The 27,057-nt window shown below is 36.7% G+C and overlaps 1 protein-coding gene across 6 annotated transcripts in view; it reads right to left on the bottom strand.

Annotated features, from left to right (window-relative positions):
- The window catches only part of FBXL17 (F-box and leucine rich repeat protein 17), a 476,179-nt gene that overhangs the window by 278,423 nt on the left and 170,699 nt on the right, over positions 1-27,057 (bottom strand). The gene's annotated exons all lie outside the window — the stretch shown is intronic.

Here is a 27,057-nt window from a genome sequence, read left to right as displayed (position 1 = left end):
GTTTGCTTTTCCTCACTTAGAGAAAATTTAAATGTGTTGTTATTAAAACACTTAATATCAGCAAGTTTTCATCTGCTCATAAAACAGGTTTTAAACACCATTGTATGTATCTATCTAAAATGGAGTTTTTCTTAAAATATACTTCTAGCTTTACATATCAAAAAACAAAAAATATTAGCAGCACTTCTCTCATCTGAAGTTCCAAGAAAAATAATTTGATTCTAATGCACATGTTAGCTCTTTTGCAGGCAAACAGACACCAAAAAAAAAGAAAGAAAAGAAAATTAAAATATGGGGACCAGTATAATTAGTTATACAAATGGCTATACTAACAATCTATTAAGTTAATATAATTTTATTTTTAAGCACTCTTGAAATGATCTATGTTATTCAAATTAGAAAACAAGAGTTTTGATAAATTTATTTTACATCAAAAGATAAGAGTTAGATCTAGCTGTTAGATATGCAAATATTCATCATCTGAAAATATGCATCATGTAGTATTCGATTTTTCACTTCATGCACCCCTATAAATGGCACTGAACAAACTGGGAAAAAAAGAGTAAGCTAAGGACAACATAAAAATGTGAGATAATTAAGGGGATTTCTTTTTTTAGGGTTACGGGTAGGGGGGAAATATTTTTTCCAGAACATTTTTCCATTCCAAATAATTCATTTTGTGGTGCAACTTAGAGCCATTAAAATACATTGCATCAACAAAGAGTCTAAAATTCTAAATCACTACTATAAAGTATGTTTTATATAGATCTAGTCATAGAAATATGCCAAAGTATCTCTTATAGGAAGGTTCACTTTTTTGAGAAAAGATGAAACAAAACCCAATGCAACACTTTTTATTTGAAAGATCATGTTTGCTGTGTTCTATGGAATTTTAGGAATGGTCTATGAATACTCAATAACCAGTGAATTCAACTTGGATTTTTCTTAAAAAACAAAACTAAACTAAAAGGCATAGATGCATTATTAGTTTCAGTACACTATATACAAAATAAATTATATAACGATGCTGTTTGAGAACAGTCAAATTTTAATATGGCTACGTAATTAAAAGAAAAGATAAAAGAAAAATACCTCTGAAAGCCAATAAATTTATACTTGATAGGAATCAAAAGCAAAACTCAGTTTAGCTTTTTAAATGTTCAGTGTTAAATAAAATTGATGCACCAATTACTTCTATAAGTCACCTTTCAACTCTAATTACCCAGACACAGGTAACTTTCCACTAATACTTTTTGCCATTTTGTTTTATTTAATATATCTGCTTTAAAAAACAAACGGGGGTGCTGGCACCACCACTTCCGGTTCGAGGCAGCTGCTGTAGTGGGGCGGACTAGGGCAACTCAGGAAGCCACTCTAGGAAGCCATTCAGAGGAGGGCAATGCTTCGGACCTCCATCAGCTTACGACGTAATGGATTACGTGTTGCAGAGACCCAGCCAGGAGGCCGACAGTGAGGCTTTTAAGTTCTGAGGAAGCCCTTTCTATTCCTTGCTCTTCTGATGTGGATCCAGCAGTGTGGCTGACAGGGTCTTGGTGCTCCGGTCTGGTGTCAGGCCTGAGCCTCTGAGGTGAGAGAGCCAAGTTCAGGACACTGGACCACCAGAGATGTCCTGACCCCACGTAATATCAATCAGCAAGAACTCTCCCAGAGATCTCCGCCTTAACGCTAAGACCCAGCTCCACCCAAAGGCCAGCAAACTCCAATGCTGGACTCCCTAAGCCAAACTACTAGCAAGACAGGAACACAACCCTGCCCATTAGCAGAGAGGCTGCCTAAAATCATACTAAGTTCACAGACACCCCAAAACACACCACCGGACACTGCCCTACCCAAGGAAAGACAAAATTCAGCCCCACCCACCAGAAGACAGGCACCAGTCTCCTACACCAGGGATCCTACACAAGTCACTGAACCAACCTCACCCACTGGCGGCAGACACCAAAAACAATGGGAACTACAAACCTGCAGCCTGAGAAAAGGAGACCCAAAACACAGTAAGTTAAACAAAATGAGGAGACAGAAAAATATGCAGCAGATGAAAGGGCAAGGTAAAAACCCAGCAGACCAAGCAAATGAAGAGGAAATAGGAGTCTACCTGAAAAAGAACTCAGAGAAATGATAGTAAAGATGATCCAAAATCATGAAAATAGAATGGAGAAAATACAAGAAACGTTTAACAAGGACCTAGAAGAAATAAAGAGCAAACAGACAATGATGAAAACACAATAAATGAAATTAAAAATTCTCTAGAAGGAATCAATAGCAGAATAACTATGGCAGAAGAAGGGATAAGTAACCTGGAAGATAAAATAGTGGAAATAACTACCAGAGCAGAATAAAGAAAAAAGAATGAAAAGAACTGAGGACAGTCTCAGAGACCTCTGGGAAAACATTAAACACACCAACATTCAAATTATAGGGGTCCCAGAGGAAGAAGAGAGAAAGAAAGTGTCTGAGAAAATATTTGAAGGGATTATAGTTGAAAACTTCCCTAACATGGGAAAGTAAATAGTCAATCAAGTCCAGGAAGTGCAGAGTCCCATACATGATAAATCCAAGGAGAAACATGCTAAGACACATACTAATCAAACTATCAAAAATTAAAAACAGAGAAAAAATGTTAAAAGCAGCAAGGGAAATGCAACAAATAACATACATGGGAATCCCCATAAGGTTAACAGCTGATCTTTCAGCAGAAACTCTTCAAGCCAGAAGGGAATGGCAGGATATATTTAAAGTGATGAAAGGGAAAAACCTACAACCAAGATACTCTACCTGGCAAGCATCTCATTCAGATTCAATGGAGAAATTAAAACCTTTACAGACAAGCAAAAGCTAAGAGAATTCAGCACCAACAAACCAGCTTTACTACAAATGCTAAAGGAACTTCTCTAGGCAGGAAACACAAGAGAAGGAAAAGACCTAAAAAAACAAACCCCAAACAATTAAGAAAATGGTAATAGGAACATACATATTGATAACTACCTTAAATGTAAATGGATTAAATGCTCCAACCAAAAGACACAGACTGGCTGAATGGATATAAAAACGAGACCCATATATATGCTGTCTACAAGAGACCCACTTCAGAACTGGGGACACATACAGACTGAAAGTGAGGGGCGATATTCCAAAAAGATATTCCATGCAAATGGAAATCGAAAGAAAGCTGGAGTAGCAATTCTCATGTCAGGCGAAATAGACTTTAAAATAAAGACTATTACAGGAGACAAAGGACACTACATAGTGGTCAAGGGATCAACCCAAGAAGAAGATATAACAATTGTAAATATTTATGCACCCAACATAGGAGCACCTCAATACATAAGACAAATGCTAACAGCCATAAAAGGGGAAATCGACACTAACACAATCATAGTAGGGGACTTTAACACCCCACTTTCACCAATGGACTGATTAACCAAAATGAAAATAAACAAACACAAGCTTTAAATGACACATTAGACAAGACAGACTTAACTGATATTTATAAGACATTCCATCCAAAAACAACAAAATACACTTTCTTCTCAAGTGCTCATGGAACATTCTCATGGACAGATCATATCTTGGGCCACAAATCAAGCCTTGATAAATTTAAGAAAATTGAAATCATATCAAGTATCCTTTCTTACCACAATGCTATGAGACTAAATATCAACTACAGGAAAAAAAAACTGTAAAAAGATACAAACACATGGAGGCTAAACAATATGCTACTCAATAACAAAGAGATCACTGAAGAAATCAAAGAGGAAATAAAAAAATACCTAGAAACAAATGACAATGAAAACACGGCAACCCAAAACCTATGGGATGCAGCACAAGCACTTCTAAGAGGGAAGTTTATAGCAATACAATCCTACCTCAAGAAACAAGAAACATCGCAAATAAACAACCTAAGCTTACACCTAAAGCAATGATAGAGAAAAGAACAAAAAAACCCCAAAGTTAGCAGAAGGAAAGAAATCATAAAGATCAGATCAGAAATAAATGAAAAAGAAATGAAACAATAGCAAAGATCAGTAAAACTAAAAGCTGGTTCTTTGAGAAGATAAACAAAATTGATAAACCATTAGCCTGACTCATCAAGAAAAAAAGGGAGAAGTCTCAAATCAACAGAACTAGAAATGAAAAAGGAGAAGTAACAACTGAAATTGCAGAAATAGAAAGGATCATGAGAGATTAGTACAAGCAACTATATGCCAATAAGATGGACAACCTGGAAGAAATGGACAAATTCTTAGAAAAGCACAACCTTCCGAGACTCAACCAGGAAGAAATAGAAAATATAAATAGACCAACCAGAAGCACTGAAATTGAAACTGTGATTAAAAATCTTCCAACAGGGCTTCCCTGGTAGCACAGTGGTTGAGAGTCCGCCTGCCGATGCAGGGGACACGGGTTCGTGCCCCGGTCCAGGAAGATCTCACATGCTGCAGAGCGGCTGCGCCTGTGAGCCATGGCCGCTGAGCCTGCGCGTCCAGAGCCTGTGCTCCGCAACGGGAGAGGCCACAACAGTGAGAGGCCCGCGTACCGTGGAAAAAAAAAACAACAAAAAAAATCTTCCAACAAACAAAAGCCCAGGACCAGATGGCTTCACAGGCGAATTCTATCAAACATTTAGAGAAGAGCTAACACCTATCCTTCTCAAAGTCTTCCAAAGTATAGCAGAGGGAGGAACACTCCCAAACTCATTCTACGAGGCTACCATCATCCTGATCCCAAAACCAGACAAAGATGTCACAAAAAAAGAAAACTACAGGTCAATATCACTGATGAATATAGATGCAAAAATCCTCAACAAAATACTAACAAACAGAATCCAACAGCATATTAAAAGGATCATACACCACGATCAACTGGGGTTTATCCCAGGAATGCAAGGATTCTTCAATATATGCAAATCAATCAATGTGATACACCATATTAACAAATGGAAGGATAAAAACCATATGATAATCTCAATAGATGCAGAAAAAGCTTTTGACAAAATTCAACACCCACTTATGATAAAAACTCTCCAGAAAGTGGGCATAGAGGGAACCTACCTCAACATAATAAAGGCCATATATGACAAACCCACAGCCAACATAGTTCTCAATGGTGAAAAACTGAAACTGTTTCCTCTAAGATCAGGAACAAGACAAGGATGTCCACTCTCACCACTATTATTCAACATAGTTTTAGAAGTTTTAGCCACAGCAATCAGAGAAGAAAAAGAAATAAAAGGCATCCAATTCAGAAAAGAAGAAGTAAAACTGTCACTATTTGCAGATGACATGATACTATATATAGAGAATCCTAAAAATGCTACCAGAAAACTACTAGAACTAATCAATGAATTTGGTAAAGTAGCAGGATACAAAATTAATGCACAGAAATCTCTTGCATTCCTATACACTAAGGATGAAAAATCTGAAACAGAAATTAAGGAAACACTCCCATTTACCACTGCAACAAAAAGAATAAGATACCTAGGAATAAACCTACCTAAGGAGACAAATGACTTGTATGCAGAAATCTAAAAGACACTGATGAAGGAAATTAAAGACGATACAAACATATGGAGAGATATACCGTGTTCTTGGACTGGAAGAATCAACACTGTGAAAATGACTATACTACCCAAAGCAATCTACAGACACAATGCAATCTCTAACAAACTACCAATGGCATTTTTCACAGAATTAGAACAAAAAATTTCACAATTTGTATGGAAAGACAAAAGACCCCAAATAGCCAAAACAATCTTGAGAATCAGGCTCCCTGAGCTGGAAGAATCAGGCTCCCTGACTTCAGACTATACTACAAAGCTTCAGTAATCAAGACAATATGGTACCGGCACAAAAACAGAAATATAGTCAACGGTACAGGATAGAAAGCCCAGAGATAAACCCATGCACATACGGTCGCCTTATCTTTGATAAAGGAGGCAAGAATATAAAAATGGAGAAAAGACAGCCTCTTCAATAAGTGGTGCTGGGAAAACTGGACAGCTACATGTAAAAGAATGAAATTAGAATACTTCCTAACACCATACACAGAATAAATTCCAAATGAATTAAAGACCTAAATGTAAGGCCAGACACTATAAAACTCTTAGAGGAAAACATAGGCAGAACACTCTATGACATAAATCACAGCAAGATCCTTTTTGACCCACCTCCTAGAGAAATGGAAATAAAAACAAAAATAAACAAATGGGACCTAATGAAACTTAAAAAACTTTTGCACAGCAAAGGAAACCATAAACAAGATGAAAAGACAACCCTCAGAATGGGAGAATATGTTTGCAAACAAAGCAAATGACAAAGGATTAATCTCCAAAATTTACAAGCAGCTCATGCAGCTAATATCAAAACAATAAACAACCAAATCTGAAAATGGGCAGAAGACCTAAATAGACATTTCTCCAAAGATGATATACAGATTGCCAACAAACACATAAAAGGATGCTCAACATCACTAATCATTAGAGAAATACAAATCAAAACGACAATGAGGTATCACCTCACACCGGTGAGAATGGCCATCACCAAAAAATCTGCAAACAATAAATGCTGGAGAGGGTGTGGAGAAAAGGGAACCCTCTTGCACTGTTGGTGGGAATGTAGGTTGATACAGCCACTATGGAGAACAGTAGAGTTTCCTTTCAAAACTAAAAATAGGACTACCATACGACCCAGCAATCCCACTACTGGGCATATACCCTGAGAAAACCATAATTCAAAAAGAGTCATGTACAACAATGCTCATTGAAGCACTATTTACAATAGCCAGGTCATGGAAGCAACCTAAGTGTCCATCGACAGATGAATGGATAAAGAAGATGTGGCACATATATACAATGAAGTATTACTCAGCCATAAAAAGAAACGAAGTTATTTGTAGTGTTACTTGAGTTATTTGTAGTGAGGTGGATGGACCTAGAGTCTGTCATACAGAGTGAAGTACGTCAGGAAGAGAAAAACAAATACCATATGCTAACACATATATATGGATTCTAAAAAAAAAAAACAACACAAAATTGGTTCTGAAGAACCTAGGGGCAGGATAGGAATAAAGACACAGATGTAGACAGTGGACTTGAGGACAAGGGGAGGGGGAAGGGTAAGCTGGGACAAAGTGAGAGAGTGGTATGGACATATATACACTACCAAATGTAAAAGAGATAGCGAGTGGGAAGCAGCTGTATCGTACAGGGATATCAGCTCAGTGCTTTGTGACCACCTAGAGGGGTGGGATAGGGAGAGCGGGAGGGAGGGAGACACAAGAGGGATGGGATATGGGGATATATGTATACATAAAGCTGATTCACTTTGTTATACAGCAGAAACTAATACACCATTGTAAAGCAATTATACTCCAGTAAAGATGTTAAAAAGTGGGGGGGGGGGGGGTGGAGAAAGTTTACAGTAAAAGCAAGAACTAGACTTTTTAAATTAAGCTTTAAGCACTATAACTTGCCTCTTGACATTCTAGAGAATACAATCAAATATATAAATAAATAAAAGGAAATAAAAGGCAAAATCTTAAGAAAAGAGGGTAAATTTATCATTATTTTCAAATGGTGTGACTGTCTACCTTTAAGAGCCAAGAGAATCAACTATGAACCTATTAGAAACTATATAAATTCAGAAAGATGGTCAATTACAAAATTTACATACAGAAGTATATTTAAAATGTACAAAAAGTATACTCTCATTGACCAATAATAACCAATTAAAAAACATTAAATTGATATCATTCACTACAATAAAATTACTGAATAAAACTAAATTTAATATGAAATACATAGGACCTATAATAAGAAAACTATAAATCCCAAGAATGAGAGGCTTAAGCAAATAGGAAGTGCTATGTTTTATAATATTTAAAGATATCAGGGACTCCCCTGGTGGCGCAGTGATTAAGAATCTGCCTGCCAATGCAGGGGACATCGGTTTGAGCCCTCCTCCGGGAAGATCCCACATGCCGCAGAGCAACTAAGCCTGTGTGCCACAACTACTGAGCCTGCGCTCTAGAGCCCAAGAGCCACAACTACTAAGCCCGTGCACACAGACCCAGTGTTCTGCAACAAGAGAAGCCACCGCAATGAGAAGCCTATGCACCGCAACGAAGAGTAGCCCCCGCTCGCTGCAACTAGAGAAAGCCTGCGCGCAATGAAGATCCAACGTCAGCCAAAAATAAATAAATAAATTTATATTAAAAAAAAAGATATCAAATTTCCACAAATAAAACTGTATATAAAACTGTATATAAAGAAATAACCACCAACTTCTAATGGGGGGTGTGTGTGTGTGTGGGGGGGTGGGTGTGTGTGTGTGCGCGCACGCATGGTGGTTGTGCTCGTTGGCATTATTATTCACACATTAGTAAGTGGAGAGATTGGAGGAGAAAGAACAGAGCCAGGGACTATTCCAAGGTGACATACGGACCAAGGATTTAAGATCATAAAATCAATTCAATCCAAAATTTGATTTCTAGAGGGTCAGGAAAAAAGTCACTGTATAGAAAAGTGGAATGTCTCAGTCCCAGTTTGACTTAGAGAAAAGTAGGCTTGGTGGGGAGGTTAATGTAATCAACCATGACATACTCAGATCTTGGAGTTCAAGACAATAGCTTCTAAGAGCTAAAACAAGAAAAGAAAGCCATGATAAGTCTACTAAGTTGTACATTTTCTCTTGCATGTAGAAGATACTGAAAGAGGCAAATATAGCTATGGGGAGCTTCAAAGACCTGAAGGTATACCTTGAACCTTACTGGAACAAGGAAAAAGAAACCAAGATAATAGGTCCCTAGCAAGTAAATGGTGGTATTTCAATCAGTATTCCCATATTTTAGATTTGTAAAGTCTCAGAGAACAAGAATCAGAATGTCCTTGGCTCATATTACAGACAATTACTCTGAATAGAGAAATCTACTCTGGAATATCAAGTTGTAGGTATGTTCTAATAACCCTCACAAGTCTAAGCCAGACAAACTCAACTTTCCCACCCGCCTTTTTCTTGATTCAAAACACTATGCGATTTTATTCAAAGAACTACCTAAGCAAAAGGATTACTTAAGAAGACAACATTTCAGATTTGTGAAAACCTGGTGATATGTGATACATCCTGCACGGCATATAAAGATATATTGTGTTCAGACCTTTCATAATGGGTGAACTTAACACAAATATTTCATTTTCAATCATATTTTTTAATGTACTAAATCAATGATGTTAAAAATCCTTAAATACTATACAGATATAAAAATGAAAATGGCAAACATAAGAAAATAGCTATGAAAAATCAACTTAGATCCCAGGATTATTTTCTCACTAGGATAGTAAAAGTTTATAGATTTTTCCTATACATAAAATGAAATATCATAGCAATGAGAATTTTAGTTATATAGTATATGCCTGTTTGTCACTGAAAAAAAGTTAGAAAACCTAAATCACAACAGGTTATGTTATTCTGTCAAATAATTAAAAATAAAAGGATCAACCAGTGACTCGGAGGGTCTATTCCTACTTATTATGATGACCAGGTTTTACAAAATCCAGATCCTAAAATCCATGATGAGACACAATGAAAGGATGCACAATTAATATGTCACTCGCAATAATGTCTTTTCCGCAGCACCAAAGGCCTTTAAAAGGGTGAGTGTACTATAATACCAAAATAAGATTTATATATCCTAGAAAACAGGTTACACACTGATGAACAGCATTAAATTGACATAATGGCTCTTAGTGGTTATAAATGTAGCTTTTTCCTACTTTAATTGGCAAGGACTAGACTGACCTTTTCTCTATAATTCTAACTACAGTACAGTAATTAGACAAACCACTACTTACTTCTGAAATAAAGAGGAGAGGAAGAAAGCTCTCAGCCACCAGCTTTGAGAATGCAGAGTAAAATTGGGTTGGCATTCTACTGGGGGAAAATGGGCCACCACACCAATAAGAAAAATCATTTTCCATAAATTACGTTCTATGTTTAGTTTAATATCTGAACTAAAGAAAAAAATCCCAGATGAAAGCCCTTTTCATATACTTAGAGACAGTCCCCCACTTGAGGATAAAAACCAGTCCTAAAAACAAGTTTGAAAGTAAAAAGAAAAGAATTAAGATGTTACTTGGGACAGATGGAGGAAGGGGAGGATAAAATCCCTAACTGTGATCCTGCAGGCATGTCTTCCTTGGGCCTGCATAATTTAGCACGGAGGTAAGTGTCTTGACGGGGCCTTAAGGAAAAGGCTCAGCCTCATGGCTGAGGCTGAGAAGCGAGCAGTTTCCCTTACCTAAGAGCAACTGCTCTTTTTTCCACCCTGTTTCTGGGTCTCAGGTGAAGGTCAGCCAGCCCTTAAGCCATTTAGCTTCCAAGGTGGGAAACACTAGGTCCCTGAAGGAGAGATGGGAGAAGCTTTCTTTTTCAGCAGCCCAGATTGCACATAAGTGATCGCCTGTCTGCAAGACCCTGGGGAGAGAATCATGACATGCTGAAAGAAAAAACAGTGCAAACTCAACCAGTGAGTGAGTTCTTATCACAAGTTCTTATCACCCATTAGCATGCCAAGGCCTCCACACAGGTCACACTCTCCCAGCAGCTGCAGTAGTTGGCAGTCACACCACTGAGCACTGATAAATCAACTCAGGACCCAGAATTATTTTCTCATTTGGACAGGAAAAGTTTACTCATTCCCCAATATGTAAAATGGAATATAACTGCAGTACGAATTTTAGTTAAATTCGTTAGTCACTGAAAATAAGTTAGAAAATCTAAGTAAGAGCCAGGGACCATCTTTCATCGGTGAGAGCAATGAGATTTGGTATATATCAGTTTAAGGGAGTCATTGTACAATATGTAAAAATCCAGGTTACACCAAAGTGCAATGTACAGTAATTAAAAACTATCTACTCATGGAAACTGGAGACCACTGACTCCCTCAATTACAGAAAGAGCAAACAGGGTTTCAGAGCGTGCTCAACAAAGTTAAAAAGAGTGCATAGAAATGATGAAAATGAAAAGCGGCAAAAGTATTATACAATCATCCAGAAATCCCCTGTCAGAGGCAAGTACTGCTAACTATCAACTCCATGAAGGCAGGGAACACAAAGATTCTGCTTACTGTCCTAGCCCAAATGTCCGGTCATGGTAAGTATTTAATAAATACCTGGTAAGTGAATAAATGACAAATAAACAAAATCATATGCAGTAATTTTCTCTCACAAATTCTTGGGTCACATGACAATTACTTCTCATAATGCTTATCAGACACAAAAGAGACATGTGAATACCGCTTCTCTAAAAGTTCACTTGGAATAGAAAACTATTTTACTTATGTGACACTGGGCCACTTAATCTCTTGTGCCTTGGTTCCCTCATTTGAAAAATGGGTATAATAATAGTATCTACCTCACAGTGTTGTTAGAAATTTACTATATGTAAAGCACTTAGAACAGAGGTTAGCAAAGTCAATGCTATATTAAGTGTTAGTGTTTCAGCTGTTACTCTATAATGATATGCAGGTAGGTTTTTTAAATCCTATGGCTATTCACAAGTCTTATTAGCCTCTCCCCTACCCTCCCCTGCTCTGGGAGGCAGAGACTATTTCTTATTCAACTATGTATTGCCAGTACTAAGCACACTGCCTGGCACATAATCAATGACTAAAAAAAAAAAAAAAAAAAAAGGAATATAAATTATATTGAATCAAACACTAATATTATAATATGACAATGTTCTCATCTAGATGAGAAAAAAGTCATCTAGGCCCACTATGATTCAGAGCATGAATTTCCTACACAATAAATCCAAATGTGACAAGCATCTTCCTTCAACATTTGATAATATCTAATTAAGAGATAGTTATAATGAAAGAGCTAAAAAATGTTTCATTTTTGCCAGGGCCCAGCATAGTGAACCTCTATTCCTTTATGTTCTTTCTTAGCATTTATTCATCATTCAGAAACTAAACTCTCAATCTTTTAAATGTATTATTGTGACATCAATGGCAAGGAAAGCAGATAAGAAGGTTCAACTAACAATCAAATATTAGGAAACTGGCTAAGATGTCAACAATGCAGGACATTAAAATATTTTTAAAAATCTGTATTGAAGATGTGGAGAACTACACATTGCTCAAAACATGTTTATCATTACAATCACACCTGTGTGCAAAATAACATGTTAGACCTCTAAGGAAGAGTGGATTTGTTTTATTTATAAATTTAAAATTGTCCACCACTGCCATAATTCACCCTGAAATATTTCTCCCTTTGGTTTCAGAAAAATAAAGTCTCAGTTGATACCCTGATGCAACATGCTGGATCATCAATAATCCAGCAATAAACTATTGTTCTCTGCCAGTAAACCAAGTTTCTCTTCTAACATTTGCAAGTAGTAAGTGATAGTTAAGAATGAGCTTTCCCCTGAGCACCTGGAAATAAGATTGTCCTCTAAATTAAACTATAAAATTGATCTAAAGTAGAACAAATGAGCAAAGATAATAGTCAAAATAGCTCCTAGGCCAAAGCAAGAATTTGACATCACATCATCATCACAATGACATTCACAGAAAGGTATCACTGGGATAAAAGGGTAACCATATAATTTATCATCCAACCATGATATTAGGCCAGACACAAACCAGGACTGTGCTGCACGAATTGAGATATACAATCACCCTAAATCACAGGAGGAGTCGGTCCTGTTGGGAAAAAAAGAATACAAAACAGTAGAGCAAACTGCGGTATTGCTCTTCCAAATACTATAATAGGAAGCCTGTTTCATAAATATACCGTTCATTTGGTAATTAATAATGTTTTAATCCATGTCTGTTCTTACAGTGTAATTTTGTGTTATTTAACTTGATTATGTAACTTTCATTTACTACTTATGCCTTATCTCTGGTATGTGGTGGGTCTTTTTGATCAGTGGGATACTTGTGTCTTATATTTCTTTTCAAACCCCATATTCCAGCATTGTGTACTATAAACTGTAGATGGAAATCAAATGCTCACTGACTGATAGTAATAATAATTATTATTATAGCTGGCATGTATTGAGTAATTACGTGCCAGAAACTGTCCTAAGTGCTTTACATGTATAATCACATTCAAATCAGACAAAAACATTATGAAGTGAGTACTATTGGAATCTTCATTTTACAGATAATAAGACAGAGGGAGACTAAGCAACTTGCCCAGAGACAAATGTGTAGCAAGTGGCAGAACCAGGATTCAAATCCAGACTGTCTGGCTCCAGGCATAACTACTATGCATACTGTCTCTTAGTGGAAAATAATTATTTAGTGCCTAAATAATTTTATTAAACATTAAAAAACATTAAATTTAAACATTAAAGTTATTATTATTATTATTGTTTTGTGGTACGCAGGCCTCTCACTGTTGTGGCCTCTCCCGTTGCGGAGCACAGGCTCCGGACGCGCAGGCTCAGTGGCCATGGCTCACGGGCCCAACCGCTCCGCGGCATGTGGGATCTTCCCGGACCGGGGCACAAACCCGTGTCCCCTGCATCGGCAGGCAGACCCTCAACCACTGCGCCACCAGGGAAGCCCTAAAGTTATTTTTAAATGCTCCCAAATAGGTGATGATTGCATCCAGGGTTGGCATGGGTATGGAGAAACAGATACTCTTCTCCAGGGATATAGACATATATTGATATAATCGTCTATAGGGAATTAAGCAAGATGTATAAGAAGTTTACATATATTTACCCTTATATGCAGAAAATTCCATTTCAAGAATTTAACCCTAAGGACACAAAAATTAAAAGTACACAAAGACACAGGTATAAGGATGTTCACCATACAGTCATTTATAAGAGTAAAAATTGGAAATAATTAGAATGACTATCAATAAGAGATTGGTTAAGTGCAATGTGCTAAAACCCTACCGTAAATCCATGAGAAATGGTGAGAGGTATCTATATTTATTAAAATAAAAATAAATCTGTAGTATATTGTTGACATAAACACAGACTGCAAAATAGCACACACAATGCAATTCCAAACGGAGGTGGGGGGAGGACATGCACATATGTGCGTATCTAAAAAGGTGTTCACCAAAATGTCAATAATGGAAATGTTTAGAAAGTGAGATTTTAGATAGCCTCCATTTTTAAAAAAATATTTACTAAAAACCTCCTTGTGTGTGTGTTGTTGTTTTGCCAAAGGGGCATAAAAGAAACACAGGAGTGTACAATCTAGAGATACCCAGTTCCACTCTAGGCCATGAAAGAAAACAAGTGTTGATGGCAAATAAGTGGCTATAATGGAAGGTAAGGGAGAAGCTCAGCCAAGTGGGACCCAGCAGCCTAAGGGCCGCCTTCACCACTAGCAGGCTGTGTGAACCTAGACAAGTTACAGGTGATCTTTGAGCCTCAGTTTCAAAACAGCAAGATGAAGAAGTCACATGAGGTGTTCTCAGAAGTCTTTTCAACCCCAAAGGGCTGTGGTTAAAATTTTCAGAAAGAGCAGGTGGAAATATAGTAATGCCTCAATCCCTTGCCAGTCACAGGTGTATTCTGCAGTCTATTAGTATACACGTTAGACAGTTTGTACAAGATGTGAAATACCAAAACCCAGAAAATGAGAACAGAAATGAAAACCCATAAACACACTCAGGCACTCGTTATTAGAAATATGATTATTCCTCAGAGATTGGGATAGCACACTCACCTAAGGCTGGAGCCCACGGGAGACCCCTCGCTATCCCAATAAAAGCTCATTTCCAAACAGTTGACAGTGCTCTTGTAACATTTCACTTTTATACAGATAAAAAAACTACAATATGATCCATCTGACATTGTGGTATTTATACTTCTACTGACAAAAATCTAGGGAAAAGAGTCAAGTGAGACCTTGATGTTGCATTTCACTGTTATTCAGATATATCAATAATCAAATCTGGAGAGCTGCCAATAAAAATAGAATAAACATCATTAGCATTTTAATAAACCTGCAAGCCACAGGGCTGGAAAAACAAAGCAAGACAGAGCAAAGGGAAATCAGCATGTGCAGTGTCTTCCCTCTAGCGGTTTGCCCCCCCTGGCAGTCCGCTGTGTCCTCCCCACTCCACTCCTGCAAAACACACACTCCAGGGAGATGTCTCTGTATTTTAAAACCTCTGATACACCTGCCCAAGCTCTAAAGTTCAGGGGATGTGTTGCAGTCTTTTTTTAAAACTGAGAATAAATAACCTGATTTTTAAAATACTTTCAGAAAGTGCTGATCTTTTAGTTATGAAGCATTTTGAATGTCAGATAGTCGGAATGTGATTTAATATGTTAACTAAATAGACCCAGATGAGAGATCAAGGAAAAGTGGTAAGAAGATGGGAAGAAAAGAAAAAAAGAAAGAACCGCATATATGCAATAGATGAAGAGTCAGCAGTTTACAGGTAGAAGGCTGAGTTACATGTCCTTTGAAACTACTTCCAGATCAGATCTTAGGATTCTTGGAATATATCAAACACAGAATTACATATAAACACTCAAAGTAAACAGTTAATTTCCTTAATTTTCAGTCATTATATTTCCTCAGCTGAACCAGAAATTAGAAATTGAAAGCCCTGCTTCCTCAGATATTTTGAATTTCATTTAATCTCCTTATTAGTCCACCATGTGTGTGTGAGTATGTGTGTGTGTAGATAATGTTAAAGTATATTTTGAAAAGTGTAACTCATTAAAATATACAGTATTTGGATAAAAACTGCAAGTGAAAAACATTCACAGAGGTAAAGTAGCTATATATTAAGGTATTTTACTTTATGGCAACATAAGTAGGGGTCACTGGTTTCTTTAAAAAAAACCTCCATTTATGAATCTGAAAACACTTCACCCATTTAATCTGAAAATAGAGACATTTATGAAAATATACAATAATGAGTACACACTAATTGCCTTATTTTCTTCAGATAACTGTGAACACTTCAGTATTACCACTCAATAAGCAATAAGTAGCCATCAAGAATCTGCTAGTGTCTTTAAAATGTTTGATATAAGACCTTCACTGTCAATTTGCAGGGAACCATGAGGCTACAATGGTGATAAAGCATCAGTGATGGATGGTACCACCCAAGCCACCATTCTAATAATGAACAAATGATTCATGCTCAAGGTGCTTCTGAAACATGATTAAGCCTCCAAACATTTCACTAAGGTAACTCAATCTTTATTAACTCAATCCTATCAAAGAGAACTTAAATAAGTTTACCAAGGTTATATAGTGAATGACAATGATAAAAATCTGGAACAACAATAACAACAACAACAAAAAACAACACAAAGAACCCCAGACTCCCATAGTCCTCTGCGAGCCCTATTCATTAGTATTGCACAGAAGCCTTTCAGGGTAATTTATTTCATTGCTCTGCGTCTAACTGACCTTCTCTGGTAGCCACTGGCAAGTGTTTGCCAAAATGTCACTGACCAAAAAACTCCTTACAATGCCATGTATTATAAAATGAATATGTCAAGAACCAGATGAAAATGTCATCAGTGACACTGACAACAATAAAAGAAAATACTCTATAGATTGAAGGAATGGAAGAAGATCCAAGTTAAAGGGGAAAAAATTACCTGAGAAATGCCATCAATGACTTCATCAACAAAAAAGTAAAAGAGACCACGGCTTTAAGTAAGGAAAGAAGGCATAAATTAAAGGGGGAAAAGTTCCTGAGAATCAACTGCTCTGTAATGGATCAGAAAGAGGAAAAAAGACTCCTTTTACAAAGGCTTGTGGGAAAACTACAACATCTCATTTACCGATCGTCCTGTTATGCCTGGCGGGGAGACAGAGGCGACATGTCTAAGCATCTGTCAGAGAGCTCTTCAGAGCTGAATCCCAAAGTCGCTGGTTTTCTTATTTGCATGTCAAAATTAATGACATAATTTGTGAATGTCAACAGCAGTCACAGCAAATTAAACAGAAATTGAACGAAAATTTCCTCTGTGTTGCCCTTAAAATATAAAGGCAAAAGTTGTTGGTTATAGATAGCCAGTGGGAAGCAGCTGCATAGCACAGGCAGATCAGCTCAGTGCTCTGTGACCACCTAGAGGGGTGGGATAGGGAGGGTGGGAGGGAGAGTCGAGAGGGAGGAGATATGGAGATATATGTATATGTATAACTGATTCACTTTGCTATAAAGCAGAAACTAACATACCATTGTAAAGCAATTATACTCCAATAAAGATGTTAAAAAAAAAAAAAAAAGAGGAGCTTAGGACAAAAAAAAAAGTTGTTGATTTTCCCACTCTGAAGTCTTTGGAAGTAAGTTTCACTCATACAAATACTTAAACAACCCAGTTGGGTGTATCTACTTCAAAAAAAAAAAGAAGTAATTTCACTACAAAATTACTTTTACACTAAGATTTGGGATATTTTATTTTATTTTAAATGTTTTATTTATTTTATTTATTTTTGGCTGTGTTGGGTCTTCATTGCTGCCTGCGGGCTTTCTTCTAGTTGTAGCAAGCGGGGGCCGCTCTTCGTTGCGGTGCATGGGCTTCTCATTGCGGTGGCTTCTCCTGTTGCGGAGCACAGGCTTTAGGCACATGGGCCTCTGTAGTTGTGGCACATGGGCTCAGCAGTTGTGGCGCACAGGCTTAGCTCCTCCGTGACATGTGGGGTCTTCCCGGACCAGGGCTTGAACCTGTGTCCCCTGCATTGGCAGGCGGATTCTTAACCACTGCGCCTCCAGGGAAGCTCAGGATATTTATTTTAAATGGACCTAGCTTGCAAATGTGATTCTTAAAATAAATGATTGCAGCTCGATGCTGATGATTATAATATACTGGGGGTATATTCTGGAATTTTCATCTGGATATGATTGGCACTTTTAAATAACAGCTTTAACAGAACTTTCAAAATAACAAGTGTATATTTTTGATTACCTGCCTGAGGATGAGTTGCACTGAAGATTAACTATAGTCCACGTTTAACCCTAGGCATTTTGTTCCACCTAAATGCTTACAGGACACCATTATCTCAACAGTGAAATGAAATCAATGCCTACCAGTGCTAAAAACATGGAGAGGTGCATGTTAGGATTTCCTGCTACTCTGAATTACTATCTATCCCATGTTCTCCCCCATACATACTCCCAAGCCCATCAGTGTGGATCACCACAAATTCTAAATTCTTTACCAAGTACAGTGTGCACATATACAATCTATTTAGAGGATTGAAACATAGTATACAACTAACAGTGACAAGTTAGCAAAGATAAATGTAACCATTCAAATTAAACATTAGAAAGATACTGTCAGTGGGGAAAGAATCACAAGTAAAATATATGTGCATACAACAAGCAACAGGCGTGTAAAGTTATCGCGACCTTGTCCCTTTTTAAATAGCTACATTTTCAAAATGGGAGACACCATCAAGTAGCAGCAGTGTCTGTGTGGATGTCTGAATGTCTGTCAGGGCCTGCCTGGTGATAGTTCATACTTCTCCCCCTTTAACAAGCTTCACTGTTACATGTTACACTGTACTTGGAGATGGATGGCTGCCAAAAGCCATCACCAAAAAAGAAAACAAAAACAAAGCTCCTCTATAACATAATGATGTCTCAGTATTGGAAATAAACTCATAAAAGAAAAATCTTGGAAACAAAAAGAAGATGTACATCTATTTAAAGATATAAATTACTAAACATTTCTAATTCCAATAAGACCATAATATGCAAAATATTAACTGTGTGATAAGTAATATATATTTCTTTGAAGATATTTATCCCACAAACGTCTATAAATCTGCAGGAAAAAATGTTACAGAAAAACTCTTCTTTTTTTTCCCCAAATCATTACTAAATTTAATGAAGAAAGCCAGGGCGTTGTCTTGACATATTTTGTCATCCCCTTTCCAAATAAATTGTGGCCTCTCCCATTGCGGAGCACAGGCTCCGGACGCGCAGGCTCAGCGGCCGTGGCTCACGGGCCTAGCTGCTCCGCGGCATGTGGGATCTTCCCGGACCGGGGCACGAACCCGTGTCCCCTGCATCGGCACGCGGACTCTCAACCACTGCGCCACCAGGGAAGCCCTTTCATTCAGTTTTTTTTTAATCCAGCAAGGTTAACATGTTGTCAGACTAAAACTGTATCCAAGTACCTCACACTTAAACCACACCCCTGTCAGAGAATTCAATGTGTGCCTCTTTAACTCTTCAATTACACTTATAACGCATTTTTAAAGGCTATGTCTATATTCATTAAATGAACTTGACTCTTTTGACTGACTTATTTTGATTTGCTCTATTTCTTGACGAATGTGAACAGTTCATTTTCTTTTTCTTTTACCTTGAACATAAGCTTACGTTTACTAGGTTTATTTATATTGCCATCTAATCAATCAACACACATTTACTGAACTTCTGGTTAGGAGCCCAGGAATATGGAAAAGTCAAAATTCCCAGATACAGTTTTAATTCCTATGCTGTTATCAATGTCACATTCTAAGAAATTTACAACCCATCTGCGTGTAAGTTAAAACTAAAAGAAAAAAAATGCAACCTACTCTCTCTCCTCTCCCCAAACACAGGAGTCTCCAGATATATACTCACACAAAACAAAATATTCATCTCTGTGTGTAATACAACAAAATATCAAAATATTAAAAGACACTGGTAATTTGCTAATGGAAAAAAAGATTAATCAAAACCAAAAATAGGAATTGAGTTTAAATTCAAGTTAAAAGGAAAACAAATGAAACTGTATTTCCCAAATGAAACTAGTTCTCCAAATACCATAATAAATCATGGAGGAAATGCTCCCAGGCTTCATTTAACAGGCAATAAAACCCTGAGGCAGGTCTGATTAGTGTGGTGCTATAGTAAACGGTAAGATGAGATATGATATACATGTCAGAATCACCCACTAGTCTTAATTAGTTTATTGATGTATGGTTTCTAAGGTGATAGTTAAAATTTTTTAAAAAAGCATTTCAAAAAATGAAAAGACTACCACTTCTATTTGTAGAATTTTTTGTGGTATTTTCGTCATAGGTATTAGTACCATTACTGCCTATAGGCCATAGAAGTTATGTCCTTACAAGACTTATTACTAAAAGACACAGTGTTGAAGGCAAACATGACAGTGATTAAGCTTCAGCCACAATTCTTCTAAAAGACGATCTCCTCTTTTTCCATTTCTCCCTAACTTGACAAAAGGGTAGAAAGAGATCTATTCTGAATAATATGAAACGCCAAAAACTGTTTTAAATACATATAAAATCAAGGCCTTACATTTATGTATTCTTAATTTTGTATTCACACTATTCCTTTCAGAAGAACTGTCTCTTTTCCCCATGCATTTTTTAGGTGATTACCCAAGATTAAATAGTTACACTAGAAACTGCAAATGGATGTTATTTTATTGTAATATTTATTTTAATCAATGAGATGTATTTTATTATAATGCAATTTAGCTAGTACTTGTATTCATAGACTCTACTGGTAGGTTTAACTGCTTATCGCAACCAAATGTATTTTTAAACTTAAAATAAGCTTTTGGAGCTAGTTTGATAGATGAGACTAAGGTCAGGCAGACCTGCATTCAATCCTGACTGCACTTCCTAGCTGTGATCGCCAGCAAGATCTTTTACCTCTCTGAGCCTTTTTTTTACCTCATCTATAAAATGGGGCATAATGATACCTATGTCACAGAGTTGATGTGATAATTAAATAGGATAATGAATAAATCACTCTTGGCACCTTGCCTAACTTAATACAAAACGTTCAACATAGAGCAGCTACAAAGTCAATGTCTGAATAACAAACTACACCAAAACTTCACAGCTTAAAAAAACTGCTCTTACTTGCTTACAACTCCCTGGACTCAGCTGAGCAGTTCTGCGGGTTTCATTCACAGGACTGCAGGAATCCAAAGGTTTGACTGAGGCTGGATGGTTTAAGATGGCCTCTGTCACACGTCTGACAGTTTGACCCTGGCTGTTGGCTAGACCTCTATCTCCATGTGATCTCTCATTCTCAGAGAGACTACTCTGGGCCTCTTCAGGTGGGGCAGCTTCCAGAAAAGCAAGTTGCAAGGCCCCTTGAAGCCAAACCTTGGAAGTCCCACAACATAATTTCCACTACATCCTATTGGTTAGAGCATGTCACAAAGCCAGCCCAAGTTCAAGGGGATAGAGAAACAGATGCCACCTCTTGATGTAAGGGTAGTCAATATACCAATGCACAAAGGCATGCATACAGGGATAGGGTAAATATGTGGCCATAATTTGCAATCTTCTACAGTCTGTGAAATAGTGACAAATTTTATAGCACCTGTGCTGTCTTTCAACTATAAATAATTGCAGAATTCATGTTTTAAAGGCCAAAAAGAAGTACTAGCTTGAGTTTTCCCCAAACTAGAGTAACACTGTTCTGCTACTTCAGTGACAGATTCAAAAGAAGACCAACATCATTTAGGTTTCTTTGTTCATTTTTCTGTATTCTAGGAGTCCTCCACACTTTTCTATTTATTCTAATCAATATATTTATTTTCATCTGATTTGATATTTTTACCTTCAACATGAAGCCTTCTAATCAAACATTCCACAACAAACAGCATCACCGGGAAATCTGGATCAAGTATGCTGCACTTCTAGAAACTATGAAGTTTTGTAAAAGAAGTAAAGAAAAATATATCCTTGTAAAAACTAAACATACTTTTGTTCTTCTCCATGAAAGTGATCACTAGAGAAAAATCTAGTTTTGTGATACAGTTAACTAGCTAGGCTTAGAGATCTATTCATACCCGATTTAAGCAGAAATAAAGAAAATAATTTTTATATCTACTAACAAACAAAAAGTAGAATGCCAAAACAAAACTTGAAATTTAATTGATTGCATCAAATCTAATTTTAATGAATATCTTCCTAAATTTCTTGTCACAGACCCGGAAGGTCACAAAGTAACTGCTATCAAGACTTCCTTTAACAGGTGTGTCTCTCAAAGATTCACTCGGAGAGCCACAGTCCTTAATACAATCCAATCTATTTGCTTTGGATAATTTCATCGGGCAGGACAGGCCACTAAACACGCTGCGTGGTAAGAATGGCTCCTTAGGGAAGGAGAGAGATGAAAGAAATAGCTACTTGCTGTTTGACAATATGGTGAACAGAGAAGCAGTTTGGGGAATGACTAATTCCCCCACTAATGACATTCCTACATTTCCAATGAAGAACTGATTCCTAAAGTTCCCATTTTTTTTTTGCTGAGGTTCTGTTACAACATGGCTTCATGCAGAAACAGTTGGAAACTCAAGTCGTTTTCAATTTTAGACAAATTGGTGCTGCCCAAATTATAATGCTCAATAAAGGAAAACTTCAATAACATGAGGTATGCCTAATCTGTTTTTTAAGACATTTAAAAATCCTGATTATGTTAGGACAAGCCATACAAGAACCCCGAAACACATCTGTTAGAGAAAATGCCACTAGCCAGTGCCATCTTCGGTGGTTATTTCTCCCTCTGTGTGAACAAACCTCCTTAGTGTGTGCATTATTGAAACGAGATAATTCTTCTTGATAATTAGAGATTAAAGATAACCCTGTGCTACAGTTGCTGAAAAGGTAATCTACTCGATTTATTTTTAAAGGGAAACTTGTGTGCTAAAATACTCCTATTTTGCTTTAATTATTTCCAAGTCCCACATGGGTGATACATCTACTATATAGGTTCATATGGAATAATTACCATTTTTGAAAAATAGTGACAATTCTAACATTCTTTAATTATATTGCTTACTAATCTTAATTGCCACGATTTCAAAAGACAGTTCCAAAGTGCATCTTGAACAAACAGAAAAGCAATTAGCCTAAATTAATTGCTTTGCTGATGTGATTTGCAGTAGGTATGCTTGGTGGTTTTGAAACTCCTGCCACTGCTTTCACAAGTTGATGTTCTGATGATTTTTTAGCCTATTTTTGCACAAGAGTAATTAACCAGATAATTATTCTAATGTGAACCTGGACTTAAATCAGTATGTTTAGATTCATAGTTACAATTAACCAAATATTAAACATACATTTAAAGAGCAGCACTTAAAAGTGCTACAAGGAAGAATGAAGAAAAAATATGCAAGTTTTTTCATATAGCCATACTTTTCTCACCAAGAAACAGAAAAAAAAAGCTGTAACTGTCTCCTCTGCCTCTTTTCAATTAATACAAGGTGTCATTACATATGAAAAGCAAATGAAGTTTCTGGATCTTCATTTAAAAGTATTCCAAAGACTCTATTAAAAAAGCAGAAACCAACGATTCAACATTAAAGCCTAGGTATTGTTCAAAAAACGAAGCTATGGCTTTCAGATAAAAAGCATGCAATACATAAAGCAAGCTCTATCTAAATCAAGACAACGACATTGTCCTCACTTTATTAAGTATCAACTTTATTCAGAAATAAGTAAATCTGGAAGAAGGAGGACATGTGAACCAGTTGCCTGGATTTTGGCCAGAGTTCAAGCCAAATTTAAAAACAGACTTATCCATCCTACAAAAGCAACATTTATAACTCCCTCAACACGTAGGTATTAAATCGCTTCTCTGAGCTGGGCTCTATGTGAGGTTCCAGGGGCTGAGGCTGGGGCAGAGGGCCAAAGATGAAGACGCAGATTCGCCCTTGCAAAGAGAGAGATTCATAAACAAAACATGACACAGCCACACAATGATATATGCCACCAGTAGACTGATGGGCTATGGATTCAGCCAACAGCAACGTGATACAGCACTTCATTACAACCACCATTATTATTTCATCTTTTCTTTAAATATAAAGGAATTCACATTCACTTTAAGGGAAATTATTAGCAGTGCAACTATAACTGTTAATGAAACAAGTTTGCTTTTGTCAACTTCAATAAGCAAGGAGTTACTTTATACTACCTTAAACTAAATATTTTATCAGTTGAGGAATGATAAACATAAAACTTTTCCATCTTCATGAGACAAAAAGGTTCAAGCTGAAAGTACTCTGTCAATTCTTCATGTCTTCATGTATTCTTTTTTAATTTCTGAAAGGACCGTCATACGGAAAGTAGCCCAGGCACATACATGTCAGCTCTGCCATTTTTAATTAATACCAATCAAGTTCCAGCTATTTCTCCTCTGGTTAAACATGTGTGTACCTATCTTCTAAGATATTTCTTTATGCCACTGTTTATAAAATATTTTAGGCTGAAGCAAAATCTCTTGCACTAAATTAATAACTAATTACAGGAGATATTTATCATCTCAAGCGTTTTACAAGGAAATTGTCAGATTTAATCACCTTTCTCATATTTTTACTATTTACTGGGCTTCATTTATCATACATTTAAAAATTTTGACAACAGTGAGTTATTTTAATTACCATTTCTGGTTGGGGATTAAGAATAAGAAAACAGCTGGGGGGAAGAGGGGGGAGGGCAGGAAGTCATAAATTTGTCCCAACAGTCAATAAACTATTTTCATTTTCATCAATAAGTGAAGATTTTGTTCATTGTTGCTAATTTTAAAATGGGTTTTGAGGTTAGGAAGCCTCCAAATTTATGTGTATACAGCACTGCATTCATCATCATATATTGATACATTGTGTCCCATTCTTTCCCATAATTTGATCACGAATTCTGATTCATAACACATAAGACATAATTTTTTAATCCCACAAACCTAAGTGCTTAAAATATACATTTACTCATCTTTATATTGTCTTAAAAACACAAAATCAGTGGCAGCATTTAGAATAGCACATCCAGGAATACCAATAATATGATTCTATAAAAGCTCTGTTAATTATTATTATTTGCAGAAATGTTTACTTATGCATTATTGCTCACTAGGAACCAAAGACAAAGCAGAAATTGAAAATTACCATTATACGTTGGAACTATCATAAAAATTCGCGTTTTTCTATACGACAAAAATGTGAACGTGGAGAATCAATAAGACAAACTCTTCCACATCAAATCCAGTTTCCATCCCATCTCCAGAACTGGAGTTACAAATCAAAGCAGGCTGACATAGATGAGATAAAGACGACCTCATATAGATTTCCTTTCAAGTGACTGTACTAGGTTAAATGCTCTAATGTTACATATCAATTAATATTTCCTTTAAAATGATATTCGGCAATTAGAATTATTGAAAGAACCAATATCAGAACCGATACCCAACAGCACTACAAACCAAGCAATGAAAAAGTACCTTTAATTTGAATTTCATCCGAGGATAAATGCACAAATCGCTTTATCAGAAAAACTTCTCCTTCTGTAGAAAAATATCATTAGCTATCTGAAAAATCACATATGCTAGGGAAACTGTACAGATTAGTTATGGCAGTTAGTTTTTACCAAAGGTACTGAAAGCTTCAATGAAGTTAACTTCCTCCTTTTTAACTCAGTAACAACTTACTCAAAGTATATACCACCCAGTATTCTCCTTCACTCTGCAACGATTAATTTGTTACAACTGACAGAGAGCATTTATAGATAATAAACTATTTGTAAAAGTAAATGTGTATCATCACATGCTTAAACATCTACTCAAAATTCATTCTGAAATTCTTTTTGATATCAAGTATGAGCTAGATGTGGTATAAGACACAAAAATGAGCAATACTTTCTACTTTTCTTCAAGAAACTTAGTAAGAAATGAAGAGTGTTTATAAATGGAGTTGTTGGGGGAAAAATTGCTTTTTATTACAAAATTAGATGTTTTTTAAATCTACAGGTCTTATCTAAAACTTTTACCGCTCAGATACCCCATACGGAAAAGAGAAGGCAACACTCTAATGATGCTCAGAATGATCAAGCATAGCCTGAGGTAGGATGACCACATAGCTTATCATCCAAAGCAGGACATCTGGAACACAGAAAGGAGCAATGGCAGCGCAAGTGCTAACCCTGACAGAATTCCAAAACAACAGGAATGGGCTGAGACTGTCCTGAGCAAATCAGGACATTAGGTCATTAGGTCTGAGTCAGAATAAGGTACTGGGAGACAGGGAGCCCCTCGTGGTTAGAGCTTGGACTTTGAAGACACGGAAAAATGGGTTCCAGTCTTGGTTCCACCACTTACTAGTTGAGAGCAGTCTAACCTTTCTGGACCTTAATCCCTCCCTTTAAAAAGGAGGTTAATTTCTTCCTCAGGGCTGTTGTAAAGATTAAATGAAACACAGGGTGTAAACACTTAGCACACTGTATGGCACAGATTGTAATAAATGGTAGCTATTATTAGCTGTTGTTATTATCCTTGGTTAAAAAACAAAAGAGAGAAAATATTACACCCTCCAATCTCAGGGGCACTACAAAAAGCAATCATGGTTTTAAAGAGAGGGTCTAATGGATAGAAGGACACCTAAGGCATCATTTTTGAAGATGGTTAGGGGGCCTGAATAGTAGTTACCCCAAAATCATACTATTCTTCTAGGGATGGTCTTACAAATAACTGTGACTATAAAAGAGAGTATCAATAATAAGCCAACCTCAAACAAGCGTCACTAGCTCAGAAAGGCTCCATTCTGTCCCTGCAGCTCTCCTAGAACTCAGTAAAATATATTCATCCTTTTTTAAAAAATATGGATATAGAACATACTCAAAACTATGTAGTAAATTACGGAAATAACTAAAATTCAGATTTACTAAAACTCCACCTAACCAGCCCTACCACATTATTAGGCACCAAAAGTATGCAGATAGACTGCTCAGCATTCTGCACTGGCAGGAGAGCGCTGCTCTAAATACCACCATGGAGCTGCTTCTATGGGCAGCATTATTTTTACCACCTCTTTATTTCCAAGTTTTCATGCTTTTATAGGAGCAAATTGTTCAAACTTCACACTCAATACTCCAAGGTGAAAAGTATTCCTCTCCTCCAGATCACTTAACTTTAATAGAAAACAAAATATTCTCCAACTCAAATTCAACCATGCCTGCTGGATTTAATGGATAGGTTTGTCCCCCTTGGGCAATCTTTGAACCTAAGTCTCTAGGAGAATTAAGTAATATTAGGGGATTGAAATGAAATAAAATTCTAAGTCCACT

The sequence above is a fragment of the Orcinus orca genome, chromosome 3, assembly GCF_937001465.1.
Source record: "Orcinus orca chromosome 3, mOrcOrc1.1, whole genome shotgun sequence".
NCBI lineage: Eukaryota > Metazoa > Chordata > Mammalia > Artiodactyla > Delphinidae > Orcinus > Orcinus orca.
The sequence above is the reverse complement of the archived record's forward strand: the minus strand, read 5'-3'. Positions and strand labels throughout refer to the sequence as shown.